This window comes from Lepeophtheirus salmonis, chromosome 1 (assembly GCF_016086655.4).
Source record: "Lepeophtheirus salmonis chromosome 1, UVic_Lsal_1.4, whole genome shotgun sequence".
Taxonomy (NCBI): Eukaryota; Metazoa; Arthropoda; class Copepoda; order Siphonostomatoida; family Caligidae; genus Lepeophtheirus; species Lepeophtheirus salmonis.
The window spans coordinates 16367095-16392027 of record NC_052131.2 but is presented as its reverse complement, the minus strand read 5'-3'; the positions used below and the strand labels follow the sequence as shown (position 1 = coordinate 16392027).

General features: G+C 31.1%; 1 protein-coding gene across 1 annotated transcript in view; it reads left to right on the top strand.

The window, feature by feature from the left end:
- Positions 1–2683: 2683 nt before the first annotated feature.
- The window catches only part of LOC121132118 (GTP-binding protein Di-Ras2), a 225033-nt gene continuing 202783 nt past the window's right edge, over positions 2684–24933 (top strand). Inside the window, exon 1 of the mRNA XM_071888394.1 lies at positions 2684–2836. The gene's annotated coding sequence lies outside the window, so the exon portion shown is untranslated. The remainder of the gene's footprint in view (positions 2837–24933) is intronic.

The window sequence follows — 24933 nt, the reverse complement described above, 5'->3', positions numbered from 1 at the left end:
AAAGGAAATTGTGCTTTATTTAACGTGTATTGGTAAATCTATCGAGAAACACGGCCGTCTTCCATAAGTGTTGGCTAAAGGAAGAATTTCTCTTCTCCCAAAAAAAGTCAACGTAACGGACTTCAGTCATTGGAGGGCCATAATGGTGCTTAATGAAGTTTTAGGGCAGCAAATTGAGCCAATTTTAAACATGAAGTGCGGTTCTGAGCAAAACGATTTTCTTAGTGGGAGGAGAATCACTGATGTTGCTTGGAACATTCAAGCAGCACTAGAATCGGTAAACAGAGTTCAAACATACGGTGTAGTTAAATCTATTGATTATCAAAAGCTTTTGATTCTATCAGGTACGTTTTTGTAATGAAGACTGCTAAGAAAATATCGCCTAATAAATTTTATAATCCGATTATGGCTCTTCTTTTTAATGGAGCTTCAACAATATCTATAGATGGGTTAGAGAGTAAATCAATTGAATTGAAAAAAAGTTAATGACAGGGATGCCCGGTGTCTCTTTTACATGTCGTTGCGGCAATTGAAGCATTCAGTAATGTTATCAAAAGGAAATATGGCGGATTTGGTATTCAACTAGGATCCAGCAGGAAAATAATTGATATGTATGCAGATGAGGCCAAATCGGAGAAGCAACATATTAAAAGGGCAAAAATTCTATTGGATTGCATAGAGAAGCTTGAGATACTTCTGAATTTGCCACCAAATGGAGTAATCCAGTGGGTTCAGATATGGGCTCTTGGGGGAGGGATAAAGTTTCTTGTACCAGAAGTTCATGTTGCTACCCATCCACTCTTGCCAATATTAGCAGTAAGGGTAGGAGCCCTGTTCGGTTGAAATACGTTGTAGGACTTCTTCATGGTCTTGGTGATATATGTGATCACATTTTCCTTCAACCCCATCAAATATTCGGCTGATGCTACAGCTCCCAACATCATCACAAAGACCGGATATTTGATCTTGGTGACTGTCGTGATGCTGTTGTCGGCCTTGACAAAGCATACACCAGATTATTTTGCTTGTTTTAGACAGGGTCAAAGGTAAGATACTTTCCTCCGGGAAAAATATTATCTGGTTGCTGTTGTGCTTCAGAACATCCAAGAGTTGTTGACATCGCTGAAGACGAAGTTGTTTTTGACGTTGGGAGAGGGTTAGCCTCTCAATTCTTATATGCGACCTTCCTCCAGCCTTTTGGATTTCCTATTTTTGAGGGATAACGTATATAATATTTTTGACATATTATGTATGTATAGATCTGCAAATCTTATTTTTTCAAAAAGTCCACATAACATCATTGTACTTACAAAAACAAATACTTTTTAACAAAAGAAACTCATTTTATATGGAATATTCAAATTAATACCTTAATAAAATTTACATTTATAATTATTTTTATTAATATTTTATGATCATTTACTAATATTACAGTACTACACTTTTATTTAAAAAAAAACATTTCGCAACGTTTCAGTTGTTCTCGACTTATTGCAGATTAAACCTCTATACATTTAAAAAAAGCTTCACTACTTAAGAGTTGAATAATAATGTCAACAGCTGAGGAAAAGAAAATTCATTCTTCAGATTACCAATTCAAAAAAAAAAAAAAAAAAGGCAAGCTAAAAACTACACACGATTTTCATCACTATTAATTTATATATCCAGCCAGGCAATGTTAATTATTTGTATTACATAAAAATTGAAAAAACCATTCCAGAAGTTCATTAATAATGTTAGAACAGGGTTAAGACGATTTTATATTCCAAAATAGAATGGGCACTCGGTAGAGGGAAAACTTCCGCCTATGGTCATTTTTCTTAAATTGAATTTTTTGCCAAAAGTATATTATTAGTCTAGTATAATGACACCAATTGGAGTACTTAATATGTCCAAAAGTTATGTCTCAAAATTTAATTACTTCTTACTCCGACCATATATAATCTTTGTCACAAGTTTGACTAACAATTAACATTGATTATGCACCTATGATAGAAAATGAATCGTGACTCTTTATTTTGCGAGAGCCATATTTGAGATCCATAAAATATACGGCTTAAGAAGTGCTTATTTGTAGAATAATGTTGGATAGTTATTGTGTTTCATTAGATGGTAGAGTAGGACTGAAAGTAATGTTCCATAAATCATAAAGAAACATACATAAATTTAATTTTTTGCCAAAATTGCTTTTGGCAAATTATCTACGCACAAACTTTTGGAATAAATCATATAATTTTGGGCCTTTTTACTTCTTTTTTTGAAGGAAAGGTCGAAAGATGTAAAAATATTCCAATGTGATCTTTCCATTAAAAGAAAAAAAACCCGCAGAAAGCAAAGTTTGAGAAAAATAATTCCACGAAGATTTTTCATTGTATGAACCTTATTTTGAAATTTGAGAGCCTTGTTTAACTAATTAACATTCTTATGTTTTTCTTTACTTACGTAGAAGATAAATTAATTAGCTTTTTGCCCGTTAGATAATTCAATCAGATTTCATAACACATATTTTACCTACGATGGGAGCTATCTTACCTGGGAAAACGTTGATATTAAATATTATTTCTCTTTACTATATGTCTCCAAGAGAGTTGATTTCTCTTGAAAGAGAAACGTCAAGAAAAGAAAGAGAAAAATATACTCTTATGTGTAGAACATATATTTACGAGCATACGAAAAAATTATTTTATTAGTTGCTTTTAGTCCGGTGAATAGTGAATTAAAAATCCATTCAAAGAGGAACAGCGCTTAAAAAATTTATTATAAAGAATTGAAATAATAATTTGTTACTTTTGAGATTACTCAGGAGTTTTTTTTACTTTACAATCACCAGCATTAAGTAAGACATTTATCCAGTATTTATTTATGAATTGGTGCTTAGAAATAACCCTTCTTTTCGCGTCATGTAGTGATTATTTGGTAGCTATGCGTACATTTTTTGAGAAAAAAAATTATGTGCAAATATTACCAAAAGAGAAAAATATTGAAAACTATCTGTGACTGTAGTATTTCTAAAGTACTTCAACATTTTATTATTGTTCCCTGATAAAAGCATTTAACTTTTGTTTTAAACAAATCTATTTATTTTGAAAGTATTCTGATTTTGTTGAGCAAGCCTTAAGTAAAAAGAGGTCTTAAAATGATGTATATTCAAGGGCATTTGCAAATAGTTTACGTTTGCTTTTATTAGTGAATACAAGTCTTTTATAAATAAGAGGTTATCCTGATATATTACTGCGTGTACGTAAAGTTCACCTCCCTTTTTTCACCCTCCAACAAATTCATCCCAATGCAAGCTCATTCTAAGACAAGTTCATCACACTGAAAATTTAATCTCAACAAAAAATATATTTGGAATATATCTTAATGAAAAAAATCTAAATCATTAAACAGGCAGCTGATATTATGAAAGGTATTAATTCAAGTGAACCTTATGTCTTGGGCCGCCTTCTCCTCGCATTCTTACAAAAAAAATCTCTAAATATGTTATTAGTAGGGTGTGGAAAAATATATAATCACACATTTCACAACATATTTTTGGCTATTTAAAAAAAAAAAAAAAAAAAAAAAAAAAAATCCACTTTATAGTGACACATATTAAATCTATATAGAACATTTTGGCTCTGTTTCCAGTTTATATCACGGGGATCGTCGATGCTTGAGTGGATAAAAAAGATAGTCGTAATTTCCAATCTCGAAAATGAAATGAAACCAAGAAATGAAACGGAAATATAAAGGAATGACTCTGTTTTTTTGGCTTTTATGTATTGCTACGGAGAGTGTTTATTATTTTTCTATTCTCGGGAAAAATTAATTTAACGGTGTCTTAGTGCCTTATTGTATTGAAATTTGATATCAAAGGAAAAATAATCTCATCCAAATCTACTTCTGATATTTAATTCACCATCTTGTTCCACAGTTTTGTCGGAATCTGAAGATTTGTTAACATATCTTAGGCTGAGTACTGGAAAGGGTTCCTACGTTATACATGATGTTAGATTTAAGTTTACTTCATTAGAGATAGACAGATCATGGTGGAATTTACCAAAATAATCTAGGATATAGAGGACTTGCCACATAATGTGACACCTGAAAGGGATGTCAATATTGAATGTTCAAGAGTTTTAATTAAAATAATGTCCGGTAAACTGCGAATAAAGTTGAAACCCAAAGGAAGATTGTCAACCTTTCTACCCCTTAGGGGGGAAGTCGAATTAATCACTCTGATATGCAGCTAGTGCAATGCTTTAGGTGTCTTAAGCCAGGGCATATTAAATCAAAGTGCCAAGTAACAATGTAAAACTCTTATACAAATTTTGAAAATATTTTAGGATAGAATTGGGGCTACCGCTGAGGATTGGGGGAGTAGAATAGAGAGACTGATAACATAGAGAGAGATACGCCAACAAGAACTAAAGGAAGAGGGCTGCAATTTGGATGACCAACAAAACATGGAGAATCATATTTTAAGTCAAAACACAAATACAAAGGTAGTCGATCAACTAACAGCGGTAATAGATGAATCCAAAAGTTGAGAGCCTAATAAGAACAAATTAAATCAAAATGAACTTCCAATGAGAGAGGATCGGAAAAAGTATTGAGAAGAAGACCAGTAGAAGATAAGACAAAATCTTATCAAAAAAAAACAAAAAAAAAAACAACTTTGGAGAGCCCAAAAGAGGAATCAAAGAAAAGAACAATCACCCCCACCTTGAAGAGGAACCTTCTCACAAAGAATAGTTGAATTTCATAAGTTTAAAATATATATCAACTTTGTACATTTTATCCCTAAATATTAATTCTACAACCTGTTATGAGAGAAGAAGAAAAATATAGAAATATGTAGAATCTTACGTTGACGCAGACATAGTGGTAATAGTTGACGCAAGACTCAAGGAAAACAGCAACTTGTTTTTTTATTAATAACATATACAATGCAATTTTCTCCTACACTACTTTGAGAGAAAAACATCCATTAAGGGGTGTAAGATTATTAATTATAAAAGGTATCGAATATAATATTGTACAATAGGATAAGGATAAGAAGAGAAAGATACCTCATAAGAAAAGTGGCTCTTTATGGTCCAAATGTGGACGATCCTTTATTTTTCCAAGACATTGCCAATAAATATCTTTATGACTTGCCTGAGCGGATGTCAATTATTATAATAACTTCAACGCTGTGAACAACTATTTTAAGGACACAAAAAATTATAAAAATGAAAATAATCGTGGCGCTGTAAACAAAATAAGGGAACTGATTGCAACATTAGGAATGTTGGATGTTGCTAATCACTTGAACAAAGTACCACAGTACACTTTTGAAGTGAAGTCGAATGATAAATTGATAAAATCAGTCACACTAGACAGATTTATTGTCTCAGAGGATTTGTGATGCATTGTTAGAAGATACTCTATACTTCCTAAAATTTCCTTTGACCATTCCCCAATTTTATTAAACCTTGAATATCTACTAGAAGATAAAGATACGGAAAAAAGAGTTGCTGCCATAATCACATATATCTGCTCCAAATTGGAATCAGGATCAATTAGAATCCCTTCGAATACTCTTAAATTAGCGTTAGACTATACCAGGAGAGAAATTATCAAATTAGGTGTTAAGAAAAGCGGGGAAATGAAACTGTTGGAGAGATGCCTAATTGATAAAAAAAACATAGAAGACTTATGAGCTGTCATTGACGAAGTATTGCAAAATATATCCTCAATTTACTTGCTGTATAGGGTTGCCTAATAAGAACTGAGTTTTTTGAGTTTGGCTTTTTTTATATTCTATTTATCAGATAAAATAGATCGTAAATAAAGTTGTACACGTGTACAAAAAAAAAAAAAAAAAAAAGAACGACTTTCATATAAAAAGGTAATTAAATTTGCTAAACTTCGATTAAAATTTGCTAAATATACAAATAAACACTAAACAATGCATTATTAAGATAGATAAGTAATTGCAACTAATATTTTTTGCCTTGGGAAAAAATGTACAGAGCTCAAGAAAAATATCTGTATTTAGATTAGAAAATTGGTTCTATTATTAAAAATCATTTATGTACATTGAGAGAAAATAAAATAATTACTCGGAACCATTCAAATGTAGAGACAATGTACAGCAGAGTGTATGCCATTTCTGTCTAGGATGGAGAATAGATGGGAAAATGCTCACTGAAGTCGACTTGGACCATGATGCTCTCCCCGAAGTAAATCGGGGAGACACCTCGGGCTTGGACACCCCAATTTCTGAAAATGAGAGGATTTATTAGATAAAAAATATAAAAAATAAATCATATCACCTGGATTGTCTGACTTGCCCTTTGAATTTTATAAAAAATACGTTGATGAATTGGGCCCATCCTGAAGCGTTGCTCATTGAAATTTAGAATCTTAGACGTCTACCCAAATTTATAGTGAAGGCATTTTAACTCTCATTCTAAAAATTAAAAAAAAGTATAGGCAATCTGGACAACAATAACTAAAGACCAAGATACGCTGCTTTTAGTATCAAAATACCGAGAGTCTATGGAGAGTTATGGGACTTGGCCTCTGACATAGTGAGGTGCATACCTCTTAATCAGAACGTCACCCGAAAAATTAAAAGTATATTTTGAATTTTTTTTGTAAGCATCACTGTCCTTCGAATATGTAATAGCTGTGGAATTTGGCATTGTTGTAATTTTTATTATAATTTTGAACGTTTTCTTAGAATTTCTGTCCATTTTTTCAATATTAATGTCAACTCTGGAGACGTAATTTTTGAAATGAACTGTTTATTTATACTGTTGTAATGAAATTCCTCCAGGCATTTAATTTAATTATTAATTTTAGTAAATGTAATAGTTAGAAAAATACACAAAAAAACAAACAAAAAAAAACAAAAATCCACAAAACAGAACTAGTGGATCGTTCATCAAAGATGCACGAACTAGTAGAAATTGTAGACATTTCAAAAAGAGCATGGAACGGTTTAGCTCAATGAACAACACGCTCGGAACAAGTTATTATCTTGAACTCAATAAGTACAAGTTCGAGTCTCGGTCATTCCTAGAGAAGGAAATACATTTAATGTATATTGACTTTAAAAAAAAATTCCTAGGTCAGATGGATACTTTAATATTTACTTTTACTGATTCAGTGTAAGTTTATCTGACCAATTAAATGAAAACTTAAAAATAAGTGCAGTACATCGTATATTATATGAGAAAGCTATGTGTAAGATGGGTGGCACACGTTTGCTCATATTCAAGACGAAACAGTGTCGTGAAGAAGTTTTACTTGAGGGTTATATAAGTTTTGCAGTAACAAGGCATAATTTTTAACCTTACGTACCAATGTGTGACATAACTTTCATAATGTTAAGTTAAATAAATTGATCATAAATTGTAATAATTTACTTTAATAGATTATTTGAAATATACCTTTTATTTAAATTAAATGATGTTTCAATTTAACTGATTAATACTATTATTTACTAAATTTATTGATATTACAGCTACATATTGCTTGTAAGTTAGAAAAAATAATTATATCTTAATATCACTTTTACAGGGTGAGTAATATGCAAACAAGTAAATTTCACGTAAACTAACCCCGCTGTCTACAATATCAAATATTATAGGTTTGAATAACTAATCAATGGCGTCACTACCCTCTTTTGTATTGTATACAAGGTGCAACAATATAACCTTTTTTTTACAAACGACAATAAAAATAGAAATTTTACCTTTGCTTCATAAGAATTGTACATTTTTAAAGCTTTGTTTTTTGAAGTTTTGAAAATCATACAGACATACCCCATTGCTGAATAAATCGAACTTGGGTATTTTAATATGAAATAATATTTTTATTTTTTTTTGTTTCTATTTATATTAGTCTTTAATTAGAGGTTTTAAAGGGATACTAATTATAAAAAAAGATGCAAAATTTAATTGGAAACATATTTTTTTTATAATTGTGGATAATTACTTGATCATATAATTAAATATTGTCGATTTTGCAAAAATATCAAAAAATGTTGGGGTTTCCGGAATAAATCCAGTTTCAATTATCAAATTTGGACAAAATACTCTCATTTAGAATTTTTGAATAGCATTCAATCTATTAATACTGATCTAATCTTTCTAGCATAAGGAGTTATTTGGGTTCAAATATTTTTTCAAATTTCAAATTATGAAAATGAAGAGAAAACATCCAATTTTTGTATTTTAAAAATTGTAGTAATTAAAAGATTTTCATAAAATGTACAAATAAAAACTATGGAATTTATTTTGCAATGAGCTAAATTTTACAAAATAATATGTTTTTTTGCAATATTTAGTTTTGAGGGGAAACGCACGTTCCTCACTACTCCAATGCATCATAACAAATGAATGTATTTTCGAGAAAAGGTTCGAATTTTGACTTTAGAATGAAACCACACCACCCTACCTTTTACTACTTCTACAGCCTGATTGCCATTCTGCTACCTGCCCTTTATTTTTATATTAGGCAATTTATACAAGTAATTATATTATAGTGTTGATAATTTTTTGGAATAGTAATCCGAACAAAAACTAATTTAAAATATAAAGTCCTTTCTATAAACTCAAGTAGAGTTGCTTTTATTATTTTGTATTTATTTCTTTATACAAAAAAAAAGTTATATTAGAAAATACATAAGGTACATATGGAAAGGAATGTTCAACACCGTATCTAACAAAAAAAAAAAAATTAAATTCACAAACTTGTAAAAAGATTCATTCTGAAAGATTTTATATATCCTAAAGAAGAAATAGTTTTATAATCTACTACAAGAATCTATAGAGTACATGGATTTGACTTTAAATTAGTCTTGAATACTTTAGGGTCAATATTTTAAAATACTAGGTTGTGTTTTTAGAAGTAATAACTATTTCAGTGAATAAACGATAAAAGTTGATGAGGCAGTATGCCATAGCTCGCAAAGTCAGTGATTAGACTACGAGAAGGTATGTCGCAAATTGGGGGAAGGTTTCATATGTACAATGACATTGACAACTGCTTTCGACAGCAACAAAGGCCAATCCGGTCAAGAGAAACTAGAAATTGTTGATTTAGTTAAAGTACAATAAGTCTCCTCCCCAAACTGTTCTACAACTAAACAAAATTTGAATGATCTCAAGACCTTCACTGAGTAGCAGTGGGTGGCCATGTTTGAAGCCTTCATTATAAAGTGCTACAGCACCTATAGGCCCAGGTTGGAGGTAATAGTAGCAGTTAGAGGAAATAATTTAGAAAAATAAACAGATTTATCAATAAAGAAGTCCATTATATAGTCTCATTGTTGCAATTCTTTTCATTCTTGTAATTCTTGTCTATTTGTTCGTTATCAAAAGTAAACGATTATACACTCTCTTTCTTTTCTGCTAAACATAAATCTAATGTTTTTTCTCTCTATTAAATAAAACATGAAAGCTTTTGGATAAATTAAAAACCAATATACGGATGTGAATATAAGATTTAAAATGTGTCAAGATGTTGACAGGATGGCTGTAAAAGTAAAATTCTTTTACATAACTTGCCATGCAAAGATGTTCAAAATCCCATCGTTTCCAAAATATATTTTATATCTCTCTGTACTAATATGAATTATCTCGATTTTTTTCACATCTAAATATGAAAGCTTGCTAAATGTTTTGTTTTTTAGATTTACCAAAGGATTTAAATCTATGTACGTTTCACATTAATATTTTTTCCCCCATTGATAACATTTTAAACTAACGAGTATTGCTGTGTTATTCCTAATTTATTTGGTATTAGGATCCATCCTATCAGTTGATTGGATCTGTCCTTAAAACTATTAGTACTTCTGACTGTTACCAATAAAACTGATTAAAAAATAAGTAATAAAAGTTGAGTGACGCCATCTAGGACCGCACTTATCAGTTTTTACGGCTGACAAACTGGACTGAACTGAACCAGACGTAGAGGGAACTGAAGGGGACTACAGTCTTCAGTCATAAATAAGATTGACACAACCTTACTAACGAGTATTATACCAAATCCCAATGACTGCATTTCATTCGATATTACCTCTGTTATAAGCAATTAAACCAATATAAAGTGCTTGAAACTGGCACAGGCTTTCACAATGTTGTCCTCAGGGTAGTTGGTCCAGACCTTGGAGATGGTGGACTTTAGTCCATCCACATCTAGGTGTTAGATTGTATTTGTGATGCCCTTAATGTTGCCCCACACTAAAACTAATCAAGAGGGCTCAAGTCGAAGGAATACGGTGGACACATTTCCTTCAAAATAAAATCTACAAAGGTTTTTGGTGCAGAACTCCACTACTTGGAAAAGTCCGTTTGCCAATGTTCTTGGCATGCTGGAAATTGGAAACGGTCCTCACATTCACCTCAACGGTGATAGCGATGTCTTTTTTTTTTTTTTTTTTTTTTCAAAGCCGAAAAAAATTTCTTTCTTTTAAATTATACTAATATTAAATAAATTTAATTACATTAATGAATGAAAAAATCAACACAATATTAATATTAAAAAAACGAAACGACAAATAATGGGAGGGTGAAAATAAAAACTGGCTGACCGACCTAGAGATCAGATGAGCAAGTTACTCTGTGAGTGAATATAGGTGAGCAGATAGGATCTTGAGTCTACTCTTGGATTAGCCCTAGTAGTCAGAATAGCTACCAACCAATCTTCAAGTGCATCCCTAATTGTCAGTGTCTTTTTGGATTATATGTGCGTCAAACCAGTTGTATACACAACGACTTTTTGCGTCCTGTTCACTCATTTGATGACCGATTAAAAGCAAAAACTGCATAAAAAAAGAAGCTTATTTATAATAAAACCACGTGATAAAAAAACACAAAACATCTTACTAAAGAAATATATTAAATTGCGAATAAATTCACCTGAATTCTTTTTTCTTCCACACCCTGTATCACTATGAAAGAACTCATCTCTACAAATTTATGTTAAATTGTGATAAGTGCATTTTTAGATAAAAAAGTACAAATATCTATCAGAAGCATATAATTTAAAATAAAAGTTACAAATACAAACTTATAGTACTTATATATTTAATCTAATAAAAACAAAAATTGCAATGTTGCAAAAATCCAAAATAACGTTAGAAAAAGTATTAAAAATAGTCAATTCATTGAAGAGTTCGATAAACAACAATTCCCTTACTAAATTGTGCTACCATCGTAACTACAAGCAACTTAAAAGTATTTTTTCTCAACACTTACTTTTTTGCAATCCCTAAAAGGAAAATAAAAGTTTTTAGTAAAAGTAATTAACTTACTTGAAGTATGTATGTTCTGAAAAAATGTATTTATTTGAAATTTCAGTCATATTTAAAACAATGAATTTAAAAAAGTAATACTACATATATGAACTTCAGAACTATTTCATAAGTAGGCATACGAGCGAGAGCCAGGACAGGGCGGGATCGAGATATTTGGTAGTATCAATGAAGATTTATGTTAATAATTCAGTTCCTTATGCTATGTATTTGGAGAGTAGAATATGACGTGTTTTTGCTCAACATTCCATATTTTTATATTATATATATATACTATCATTGAAATCTCTTCCATTTCTTACCTTAAAGTTGCAAACATGATGATATGTTATAGGATGAGAAATCAAAAACTAATTATAATCCCTTTACCTGTGGCAATAGATTGCTAGTAAATAAATTAATTAAAGCATTACAATGTATATTTGTGAAAGTAAGTTAAATAAGTATGTGTAAATTAAAAAGATACAATTTAAAAATAAAAAATTATTATTTAAATATGAATTAAAATTTTTAAAAGAAGTTAAATACAGAGAATCAGACAATTTAAAAATGTCAAATGATACGATATAGAGGTTGTCGATCGGCAGATATACAGTATAGAGTTTGTGTGCGTGTTTGTCTTTTATTGGTGCCCACACCGTCGGGCCTAGGAGGATGAAACATTGTCTGGGTACCTCTTTTGAATTTGGTCAGGCTAAGACGGGGGTACCGATTTTTGGAGGGTCATATTATGAGAGCTTATTCTATACCCAAAGCACAAAAGTGGTTTTTTTAGCTCAAGGAGACTAGATAAGGGTTGAGTTACAAAAAAAAGTGACTGTCGTCTCAAAAAAAAAAAAATTGTATTAATTGGGGCATTTTCTAAATTTATTCAAAATCAAATAAATCATGGGTAAAAAAGAGGAATTGTTGATAATTGCAGGGGTTTTTTTTCAGGTTAAAAAAAATAAATTTCCAATAAAATATTAAATTCTTAGATAAATTGTCTTGAAATTCGTTTTGATATAAATGAAGAGTCGACTCAAATTTGTTTTCTTACTTCAACTGATCTTTATTAGAGTACTTTAATGAGACATATTCACACGGTATAAACAAGAAGAGCTATAAGAGGTCCTTCAGTGCTGCCCTAGATTATATGCCAAGCTAAAAGAAAAAAAAACCAATCATTTGAAACATTAAAAAATGAGAACATGCAAATAATAAACATCGATAAATGAGAGCATTCAAATAAAAACGTAAAATGGTAAAATTGAAATAAAAGCGTAAATTAAAGTTATTTTTATTTTAATGAATGATAAAATCCTTGGTAGAGGATCTAAAATAAGTTTTTAAAAGCAAGGAGAATGTCCTGAACACCAAAATCAGGCTTCAAACGGTCGACCGATACAATGTCACACCGATGACCCAAGTCTATTATGAAAGTCCTGTCGGACTTATACAATACTTTGAATGGGCAAAGGTACGTAGGAGACAAAGCTGGTTTTATTGGTCTATTTTGAATAAACACATGACTCGCCTTTGTGAGCACATCGAGAGAAGTCTGGACTCTGCTTGAAAGCTGATAAATAATTATTGGCGGGATATGCTTCATTCTCCTCACCTTATTAAGAAGGTTCCTATTCTTTGGATCATCAGAGGAATCGGCCAACGAAATTGGTAAGGTGATTCCAAAATATGGTGCATTGGCAAAAAAGAAGCTTCCGGTATAGATGGGATGGATGCCCTAATCCCAATGGGCAGAAACGGAAACGCCTTAAACCATAACACGGCTTCTTGGTCCATCTTTGCACCTATTCAAGGAGGGGACACTTTCATTAATTATTTTTTTCCTTTTTTTTTCTTATAATGTCAATTTTCAAATTTTAAGATGAAATGTCACAAAAAGAAGTAGTTTGGACATAAAAAAAAAAAAAAAAAAAAAAAAAAAGACCCGGACAATACACTATGGCAGAGGTGGTCTATCTTTGAGACATGAAATGCCAACTTTAACATTTATAATCAATGAGTGTGCCATTTGAATAGTAATGGTAAAAACACACAGAAAATACGGGGATATATTCTAATTTGCGCATGCCTGTGAATATGCCTCCGCGTGCAAGCTATTTAATTTTTATAGAAGTATACGATGACTCAATAGAGGATCTGGAAAAATTTATGTATTCTTAAATATACAACCAATGATTCACGAGGTCAAAAGTCACAATCAAAGACCTTGATGCAAAGATGCATTTGCACAATGAACGATCCTTTACTTAAAAGAGTTGAAATCCACCGATTTTTGCACAAAGAAACGAGATCCCTTGAACATACCATGAAGTTGAAGAGAAGATTAGAGGACGGGTGGCTAATTTATAGAAATGGAAAGATAGGAATTCCTAGGAACAATGGATAGATGCAAATTCAATTAATTGCAATCCGGGTGTAGGGGGAACTTTTTGAATAATAACATTAAATATAATCAATATTTCATTCGGGTAATCTGCAAACTATAATCTTTAATAGAGAGATATGTTATGACAACAGTGATTAAAAAATAATGAATAGAAAAGAAGATAGAACAAGCATGGTAACAGCTTTTCCTTTTCTAATCTCAAAACAGTTCTCTATCGAAACTCGAAGCACAGCTTTATATATATGTTGATGAATATTTGGAGAGCGTGAGGAGAAAGCAGGAGTGAGGCTTATGTTATTTAGTTTGGGATGGTTCTAAAGAAACAAAAAATACTGCATTAATATCAGTCACGGCCTAAATAAAACAGTGTCTATCCTAGGACCATTCCTTATTCGTCTATTATGGTAATTACAAAATCTGAAATGATGTAGTTGCTAACTACATCATTTCAGCTATTGAAGTATTATATTAATCTTTTCACTTAGACAATATACCTGAAGTTTAAAGTAGTAAGTGCGTCGCTCAGACCTTTTTTATACCATCTTACCATCTAGCTATCCTTCATTATTTTCTTTGTTTTGATTTTTTTTGGGGGGGGGAGGACGAGGAAGAAAATTGACTACTTATATCAAAAACAGAACTTTCTACGTTTAAAATAACATAGCTACAAAGAAAATAGTGTTGCCAAATTTAACTACAGTAAATTAGTGCATTACAATTTTCTTGCATTTTTTAAAATTCAATCCAATCTTCTAATAAATAAATCGATAGGATTAGTAGTTAGGAGGGGGAATAAATAACTAAAAAAAAAAAAAAATTTTTTTACATACTCTTATATTGCTCCGAATAGAAAACAAATTAATTGTATTATCACAAAAATTCAGAGATAATTATATTATATTATAATAATTAGAAAAGGAAGCATGTTTTTTGAGTGTGCTGTTTCTTCCTTTTTGGGCATTATTTAATCGGCTGTCGTGGGTTTCTCCTTTGCTCCCAGGAACACGGTTCTTCTTGGAGCAAATAACCCACTTTCTTGAGGATAACGACAAGGAAACGGGTTTCCTTGATTCCTAAGTTAGAATCCCTGTTGCTAACAAAGTAACGACAAATAAATTGAAAACAATGTCTTATAGTAGTTTTGTAAACATAAACCTAAAGGGAAATCCAAGGAACCTTCTTTGATTCCTTCAGGGGTTGAGATTGAATCATTAGAATTCCTCGGACAGACGTCGCAATGAGGAAATTGTTTCATTTTTGAACATCACAGGTCTACTTGCAAGGCGAAAACAAAGTTCGTTGGCTACTATAATTGATGATTTCAAAGCTCAGAAGATCCGGACAAAGAGATAAAATCTTGTTCCCCAAAGACTGTGGGCAAAAAACTGATAGTGTTACTTCGCTGTTACACTTGATTGATAATTGGACTCACAAAGTTACATTGATTAAGTTGATGATGAAATGGAATTTTCGTTGACAAAAACAAGCCAAGAAAACTCGCTCATGAACGAAGCCTACATTTCAAATGGTCGGTATAAGAAGGAATCAGAATGTGTAATTATATTATAGTGTAGATAATTTTTGGACTAGTAATCCGAACAAAAACTAATTTAAAATATAAAGTCCTTTCTATAAACTCAAGTAGTGTTGCTTTTATTATTTTGTATTTATTTTTTTAACACAAAAAAAGGTAAATTAAAAAAACATACGGTCCATATATAATGTTCATCACCGTATCTAACAAAAAATAATTAAAATTCATAAACATGTAAAAAGATTCATTCTGAAACATTTTAATTAATTAATGCTTAGGGTCCTAAACTAAAGAGTCGATCATTCTTCCAGGCAACAACTGTAAAAGTAATAATTTAGAAATTTTACTTGTAGGGGACTTTACCGTTGACCTACATTGTGTGAGGAGCTCATATTAAAATAAAAATATCCAGAGAAACTTATATGTGAATTCAATTTGATTGACTTAACAGCTTATTTTAGCAACAGTTATAGTATGTCGTGGAGAAGAGGGCGATCAAAGTCACAAATTGATTTAGCACTTGTGGCAAAATTTATCTATAAAAATACTAAGTATGCCTTCTATCGTTCTGAACCATTGTACGATCACATGATGATTGTGGTTAGTTTTGTACTCAAAACTTCTTCAACCCCCTGGAAACTCCCTTTGTGGTTGATCGATGATGAGAAATGAATAAATAAAATCAAAACTAACATATTAAATAATTTTAATTCTTCCTTTTCTGTAATAAAGTTAAGTTATTCCTTTAAACTGACAATACATAGTACTGCTAGAAGCTGCATTAGTTACCTTGAACAACGAAATATAACTTCTGTGTTTTATAACTCTCTCCGGATCGCAGAAATCACCGAGTTAGAAGCGAGGCTAAAATAAAAAATGTCGGGGTAAAACTTTAGAAAAGCAAAAGGACATTGCAGAGGCATTTCGTAAAACCTTCCAAAGTTAGTTGATGGGATTAAAGTTCCTATTAAAAGAAAAAGCAAAACAACCTCTACATTCTCTTTTGAGATATTATCTGAATAGATTAGGAAAACCTTTAAAGACAATAAGGCCTCTGGTCCAGATGGGATTGGGGGAAAGATATTTACGACATGCAGAGAAGAAATCGTCCAGTATTTATATAAAATGGGAAACTTTATAAAAAAAAGCTTATATACTAGAAGCTATAACTAAAGGACGAATTGCTCTAATCCCCATAAAGGAAGATGGCTTAAACCTTGACATTTGGATGTCAATGACTGTACTAAACGAAACATACAGAATACTTTCAGGAGTTATGACAAGTTTGATTGGACCTATTCTAAATAAAAAGATAGGGCTAGAGCGAAAAGGGTTTTTAAATCGAAGAAAAATATCTGACATTTCCACGAATATCCAAGAAGCAGGGAATATGAACAAGCGTTTTATAACTATTATTGCGATAGATTTTTCAGAAATATTATATTCCCTTTCTCACATTTTGAGATCGGCAAAAAAACTACTACCAAGCCGATTTTTAACCTTGTCAGGGTATTACTAGCTACGGGATCATCGACAGTAACAGTTGGAAGTAGAGAGCAAAGACCAATTTACTTGAGTAAAAGCTGTCAGAAGGGTTGTCCTTCGGCCCCATGCTCTTTGTGTCTGCAATAGAAGAGCTACCACCATCACAAAAAAATAGCTATGATTCGGTGTGAGTTTTTGAAATATTAAATATCTTACAGATCTTAATGCCGATGATTTTACCTTGTTGATAGAAGCGAACTCGGAAGCTCAATTACAAAGAAAAATAGAAATGGTCTTATCTAATTTTACAATTCTTCCGAATGGTGTATGACATCCAGGAAAAGGTGTGAAAATTTAAAATTGTTCTACCAAAGAAATGAGTACTATTTTAGGCATTAAATGGGTGGGTCTTGGTCCCTCAGAATTAAATTGGCTGGAACTAAAAAAGAGAGTCAATAATTTTATCAAAAGCTTGTGCAATTTTAACATTAAAAAAAGAAAAGATCTTTATAACACTTTTTTCATTCCAAATGTTTGTATAATATGTATGAAAGATGCCATATTGAAGGAATTTTTTTGGTTTGAGAATCCTTTTCATCGGAATTAAATTACAGCATTAAAGAGACCAAGAAATCGAGTGGGTGGTAGGCTCAAATATTTTGAGGACATAATTACCAAAAATTATTACGAAAGTTTTGGTGAATATAACGAAGAATCCTAACATGGAGTGGAGATTTGTTATAACATCAAGTCCATACTTTGAATATATTATACTTAGAACTGATCTTATAAATGGATATATCGACCACTTTTCCCCTTCCCTTGCTGGAACACAAAGGGTTCCTTGAAAAGAGACCCCTACTTGCGATTGTGGAATGACCGTGGATATTATTCATAAGAATCATGGAAAGAAACTTTTTTTCACAAATATATGGGACTCTGTGTCTTTCGAATGGAAGGCACTTACAAAAAATCAGCTAACAATACATGATATTGGTGTTCACTATGGTTTTTTTTATCGTGAAGTTTACTTTTCCTTTCATTAGAGATGACTAGCTACACAATTTGCCCTTTCCATGGCATCTGAAAATGAATTTTTCTAATTTGGAAGAGGACTCTCCATTGTCAAGGTGTAATCGATGGATAAGGGAATTTAATTTATCTAGTAAATGGATGCCTAAGATTATGTCTTCGAAGTCCCAGAATAGCTGATGCAAGATAATTCACAGCTCAATTTAAAATAGCCTCAGGAATTGTGTTTTTCAGCAATTTTTGTAAAGCTTCTGGTAAATTTTTCAACACTATTAGACACGCTTTTTTGGAATATCCATAATTATATATTCTGAGATCATTTATTAGTTTAAAACTGAGGGGGTTGGAGGACAACAACGTTAATATAATTACGGGGAAAATTTTATTCGGCGTATCATCAAAAATTAAATTAAGTATTTCTAAATATAGGTTGATACAAAAATGCTGTATTAAATGTTAAAAGCTACCTGTAAAAAGAATATAACTGTGGGAGAACCTGCGGATGCAGAAGATATTCGTACTATTTTAATTTCAGATGGATTATGGGTTGCGTTCGAATTTTAGATACATGGGACGGCTGAGGATGCTTGACACTGGCGTTTGGGTATCCGAAAGTATCATTCTTCAAACGCATCTAGATATTTTGGACTTTGTAGAAAATACTAAAACTTTTTAGAAAGAGCAAAAAAAAAACAACGACGAAATAGTTGTTAGTTTCAAAGCAAATTTGCTCTTTAAGATATTTGTATTTTATTGAATTTAGATGCTAATGTTGTTAAATTAGATATATTAATATTTTATACTTGTAAGTTTTAATCTGGTGAAGAAATTTTAAACTATAATGTTTAGTTATATTTTTGTAAATGCATCTTCATCAAAAAATTTAGATAATTCTTATTTTTATAAATTATTTTCTTCTCTAAAAAAAGGTTTTAAAAATACAAAAAAACAGTCCTGATTAATTTTGTACGTGCTATGATCCTTTGCTCTTTTATTGTAACTACAAAAGTCAAGACACCAAAGTTGGTAACTATGTATGTAATTTTAGTTGCTAAAGTTTTATTTTTAATCTCTTTTAAAGAGACGAGACTGAAGTTTAAAGTTGGAGAAGTGTGCTTAGAACGTATAACACAAATGTTATACGTTCTAACCGTTATCTTTTTTTTATATAATTAATAATAATTTATCTAAACACGTCTAAAGTGAAATACTTTTAACAATAACAAACAAAATGCTTAAAAACACATCAATGAACATCGTTTCCTTCAAAGAAATACTATATAATAATAACTTGTTTATTTGTAGATAATATTTACATAAAAACTTACTGAAACCTCCGACCCTAAGCGGGAGTGAGAATTATGCAGTACTGCAGCAGGTTCATCTTTGTGTCTATCCGTAGACATCCTGACAGCATGGCACGCCATGGACACGATCTTCATTGTCAAAAGCTGTCAATCTGTTCGCCGGCATATTTAGTATGTTATTTCTTGGAGGAGTTATTGAATAAAAAATATAGTATTTATAAGTATCAAAAGTTGGTTTTGAGTTTTATTTCATAATTCCATACAAGTCACGTTTTACCGAATTCAAGCAAACAATTGCGAGTTTTGGGCCCTACTCTGTCAATCCTGACTTTAGTAAAATTGTTTCTAAACTAATTTATAACTATGTAAGTATAAGGAATTTAAAAAATCCTTATTTTAAAATGATAATTATGATAATAACATAATTTAAGGGGTTTAACAAGATATTTTTCATTTATTTTTAGGGTAAAAACATGAAATTGAAGAAAATATAAGAAATATAAAGGAAGCCAAGGAACTAAGTTAGTTCACTTAACCTTGATTAAAAATCGCTAATTAGTTCAATAAATCCTAAATAACATAAAAAAGAATTGCATATAATCTGACTGAATGTTTGAAGAGCGTATTGAAAAGTATGGCAAACCAATGTAGAATCAAAAGAATATATTCACTAACAAAAGGTTAAGGACATTGAAGTTAATAGTTTGTCTAACAGTACAAGTTGACTTCAAATATCAATACCAAAGTAAAGGCTAATTTTTCACTATAATATAAATACCATGGTAATATAATATTGAATATTTAAAAAATATTGGAAGAATTCATAAATTTTGATGGAGTTGTACCAATATAATTAAGACACAAAAATATGAGACACAAAATGTATTAATTATTTATGTTTTCAATTTGATAACAAGACAAGATAATGAGCGATAGTTCCAATTATTTTTGTTAGATGAAAGGGCCAGTCACAATTATGAAGAATAGGATCATACAGGAAAAGGGTCTAAATGATTTTAGAATATAATTGAATCTATTTAGGCAAGGATGTTCACTACTTAAGGTAAATAATAATGACAGCAGCTGAGGAAAAAAAATCCATTCTTCAGATTAACAATTATAAAAAAAAGGACAGCTAAAAAATTCAGACAATTTACAATACTATATACATATAATGTTGAATTCATCTGGAGCACCCGGCGGCTTTTTTATTTTTAAGGTGGAAGTGGGCCGTTTGGCTTTTTTGACAGATTCTAAACAAAAGGTTTTGCTTTTTTTATGCATGCCAAATTTGAAAAAAAAAGGTTTTTTTTATATAGATGTCAAATTTGGTAAAAAACAAAAATTAGAAGCGACCAGAAATGTTTTTTTTAATTTTTCAAAAAAAAAATAAAACATCAATTGGCTATAACTTGGTTCGACGTTTATTGCCTAAAAATATATAAAGAGAAAATTATAATTTTATGGACAAACATTAACAATGTGTGTAAACATACATTTTTAATCTTTTTATTTGCAAACATAATATGATAATTGAAAATCGGATGAAAGGCTTGATGCACTTGACTCTGCACTCCAAATTACAAATTAATATATAAATGCACTTATTGTAGATAGATAATTGATATACAATCTACGAAACCGCTAGAAATAATAAATATGTATGTATATAGAGATTGAATGCTAATGAAGGAAGCTGAAAACTTGATATAGTACATATGCAGACGCAATAGTGACCGAAAGATCAGAATTTTTTTCACTGGCCATATTCGGCATAGGAAGTTTTGCTGTCATATATATACTATGTAAATGTATCTTTGCTCTTAGTTTTTGGGGCTTAAAATGTGTCTTCTTTCACTTGAAGTAAATTTTTTATTCATTTATTTTACATGGAAGATGAGGGCATTTTAAATCAATTTGGAAGTATAACTTTAATATAAAATGAAGGTTGTTTCTGATTATGATTAATTCGAACCGGGTCTTTTTTACCAGTGTACTCTAGCTGGGAGAAAAGAGGAAGAAACAGCACAAACAAAGAAATTAAAAGAAAACATAGTTAGAGCTGCGTTTTCAACTTTTAGAATTTTTTTGACTTCGACTCTGAGTAAAAGCTCGCTACACCTGTTAGGGAAACGAAGACCACTTCATTCTTGGAGAAGTTTTGTAAATTATATTAGAAGCTATTAAGAAGTTATTCTCTTCTCAAGGTTAAATATTCCCCAAGAGGGGATTGCTGAATTAATATATTTATCCAGAAACTTCTATTTTGAAAAAGAGACACCGTTTCTGTTCCATCCAATCCCAAGAATTTCAATGACAATCCTAAAAGCACAATCTGCAATTTGAGAATCTTTATCAGGATTCCATTTAACAATTGAAGAATCGTAGTGTTTTCATTCTTGATTTTTAAATCAGATCTCCTTTCATCTTTTTTTTTTTTTTTTTTTTTTTTTTTTTGAAGTAGTCCATTATAATCTAAATCTCTTTGGTTAATTGTCTTTCAGAATTATTCTTTAGCCTCTACATTCATGTGATGTCATCGGCGTACATTTCAATTATATGTTTGAGTTCCAAAATCTACTCCAAAATCCGTGATTTTCTTTTAAACAAAACTCGCAAGATCGCTTATTGCAGCAACGAATGGTAAGGGAGCCGAAAGACATCCGTTTCGACAACTCTTTTTCAAAACTATAGGGTCACTTTTCCTATAACCCATAGAGATAACTGGAGTTCCATTGGAAGAAGAGCTCTGACAGTATTTATAAAGAAGTAGAAAAAATCCTGCTTCCATGACATGACCATGTAGAATTGAATCAAAAGCCTTGAGGAAGTCAACAGCAATTATAGCTCGAAAATTTTCCTTTTTCTGAACAATCTCAATAGCAAATTGAATTCTGTAGTCCTGATTGAGCACAGTAATAGGTCTCCAATTATTAATGTCTAGCGCCACAATTTTCTTAGGGTTAAGAGCAATCGGGTCTTTGGTAACTGATTTTGGATGTTTCCAAGTCAATGGATTTCCATGAACTTTCCCAGTTGGATTAAGTACCTCATCCACGCATTGGGTAAAAATCCTTCCACCCATAATATCGGGTCCAGAAGCTTTATTACATTTAAAATGTTTTTTTATGTATTTGGAAATCCAATATTCTGTAAAAATTGTATGCGTTCCTGATTTAGATCGAGCAAAATTAGCTCTATCACTATCAAAAGCCTTTGGAAGCGCACATAGAAGAGTTTTAAAATTTCTTGAATGTCAATGATTGTTAGGTCAAGTTCAATAATTTTCTTGATTACAGTCGTCGATCGATCTTTTAGGAACAAATTTTTAAGTATTTTTGATCGGTTAGTTTCCAGCATTATTTTTTCTTTATATTCAATCTTTGAGGTACGAAATAAGTCTGCAGTATCTTTGTGAAATTCTCCGTCAAAATAGAGAACCATTATCTAAAAACATCTTCAAACTCCTTTTGCAACATTGAAGTTTTCCTCTTTTTTCTAGAAGTACATTATAAGGTGATGGATCTAACCGTGTAAAAAAATAACAAATAACATCTGGCCTTTCGTATCGCCGGCTTTTCATCAAGGAATGTATGAAAAGTTTAACTTCTCCAGCTCTCGTATTGAACAAAATCATTTTATAAATTCCCATATTCATTTTCTGATCTCTAGAAGTTGGTAGTTTGTAAAAATTATCTACACTTGATTGATATTTAAAAGAGATTCAGGTCTTTAAAAATAAAGATAAAGGCTAACTCTTTAGAATTTTATTTGGACCTTTCTGCGGTAAAAGACCCGAATTTATGGACGATCTTTTAGAAAACCGAACCAGACCTTGTACTTGAAAGTAGGATAAGATCTGGATTTAGAGTTTTTTTTTTTTTTTTTTGCCTTGCAATAATTAGAAGTGGAACTCTCATCCTTTGCTGACAACTTTACCACTTCGCCCTTTGTTTGAACACAGAATGATTCCTCAACTATCTGAACTGTGTTCGCTGTGGAGTCAAGTTATCAGTATCTCCTTCATTAAGTTCTGAAGGAATCCATCTTGATTCATTCCAAATTTTGGATTTGCTCCGGCTATTTCATGTTCTTTAATACCGAACCAAATAGCCAAATCGTATAAATCAACATGTTTTCGTCCTTCAACGCGAAAAGACTTATCTTCAGTATCTTCAATGATAATGAAAAAGATCTCCCATTTAAACCTTTTGTCCCAGTCATGAGTTTTCCTTTCATTGATCTTCCAATCCTTTCTTTTTTATTTTCTCCCGAGTAAAGTATGCGAGGCGTTCCCTCCTCCCTCTCTTCAGACGGATCAGGAGGTCTATCAGGCGGGAACTCAGACATACTTGCTGATATTTAATAAAAAGAAGATCAATATATTGAACTTCTTCTCTCAACTCTTAAATGACTTATGGTGAGATGAAATATATCGAAACTTCATATTATGATAGAAATGATAACTGAACAATGTTTTGACACCGAATTTTTTTGTAAAAATTACTTAAATAAAAACATTTTATAATTTTCATATTTTATAAGCAGATAACCAATAAATCAAAGGTTAGAATGACCAAAAATACATTGGTTTCTATCTACAATTCTCTAAATTGGATAACTGTGTGCAGAAACTTTGCTAAACAGACACATTGCCAATCGACAAAAATCTTTTTTTGAAGATGATACACCATTCCTGTAATGAAGGTCATTGTATTTTTCTTTAAAAAAAGTCAATAACATATAATACAATTTTTATATACACAGACATATTTGTATTAAAATAATGCAAATTTTATAATTTTTTTTTATAACTACCAGTGATTTAAGTACAACTTTAACTTGATACAAAACAGTTATAATAAATTAAAAATCATTTAGTAAGAATAAAACAATTACAATTACATTAAAAGTGGAAACACAATAATAATTCAATGCATCATTAACTTGAAAAACCCTTCGTGAGATAATAATAAAAAAACACTAGTAAGGCTTGCGCGTTTGTATAAAATAAATATTATAAAATTGATCAGATGATACAACAGGCGATGTTCATCAAAGAAGTTTAGTAAGAGTGGCGTAGGACAGCTACTTCTCTGCTTATTCTGATAAATTAATAGTAGGAAGTCTGTTATGATGCACCCCAGTTTCATATTTTCTTCCAATGCCGGGTTCATCATTATTGCTCTCCAAAATCATCACGCTAAAAGCGCTGAACACTAAACCTTCTGCTGCATTACGAAAGGTGACCATCCTAGGGCAATTTTATTAATTGACTTTCATTGAATAAGGTCAATAAATTTCTGAGGAAAAAATCTATGTCTCCATAAATGAAGGAGAGTGACACTGATGGTTATTTGGGGGAGGTATAACTATAAGTTCTTGTTGGATTTGGTGAATAATTGAGGATCGAAATTCAAGGCAATTATTAGGATTTTTCTTTGCGGAAGAGGCACCCCTCCATAGTCATGGCCCTGTCAATACCAGAGTAAATCTTCTCCATACCTTTGAAAAATAAAAGATACAGCAGTATTTATAAGATGTGTCTCCCTCTCATGGCTGCTAGCTGTTAATCTAATAGAACACCATGACAGCTAGGCTGTTTTCCTCAAAACATTTTATACTTTGTAATAGTTCATTTATTTTTACAAAAGGGCAGGTCAATTCTATTAATGCCCATTAGACTAAACAGGAGTTTTAAGTTATATAAAATTCGGCATAATCAATATTTTGAAAAAATAAATTGATATGTTCAAAAATAAAACAAAAACGTAAAAAAAAAATCAAGGTATTATAATATAATTATGAAACTTTTCTTGTCTTTTTATTTGTTCAAAAGACAATAAAGATTAGCGTACATATGGGCACATCATTTATTGCATATAGAGTT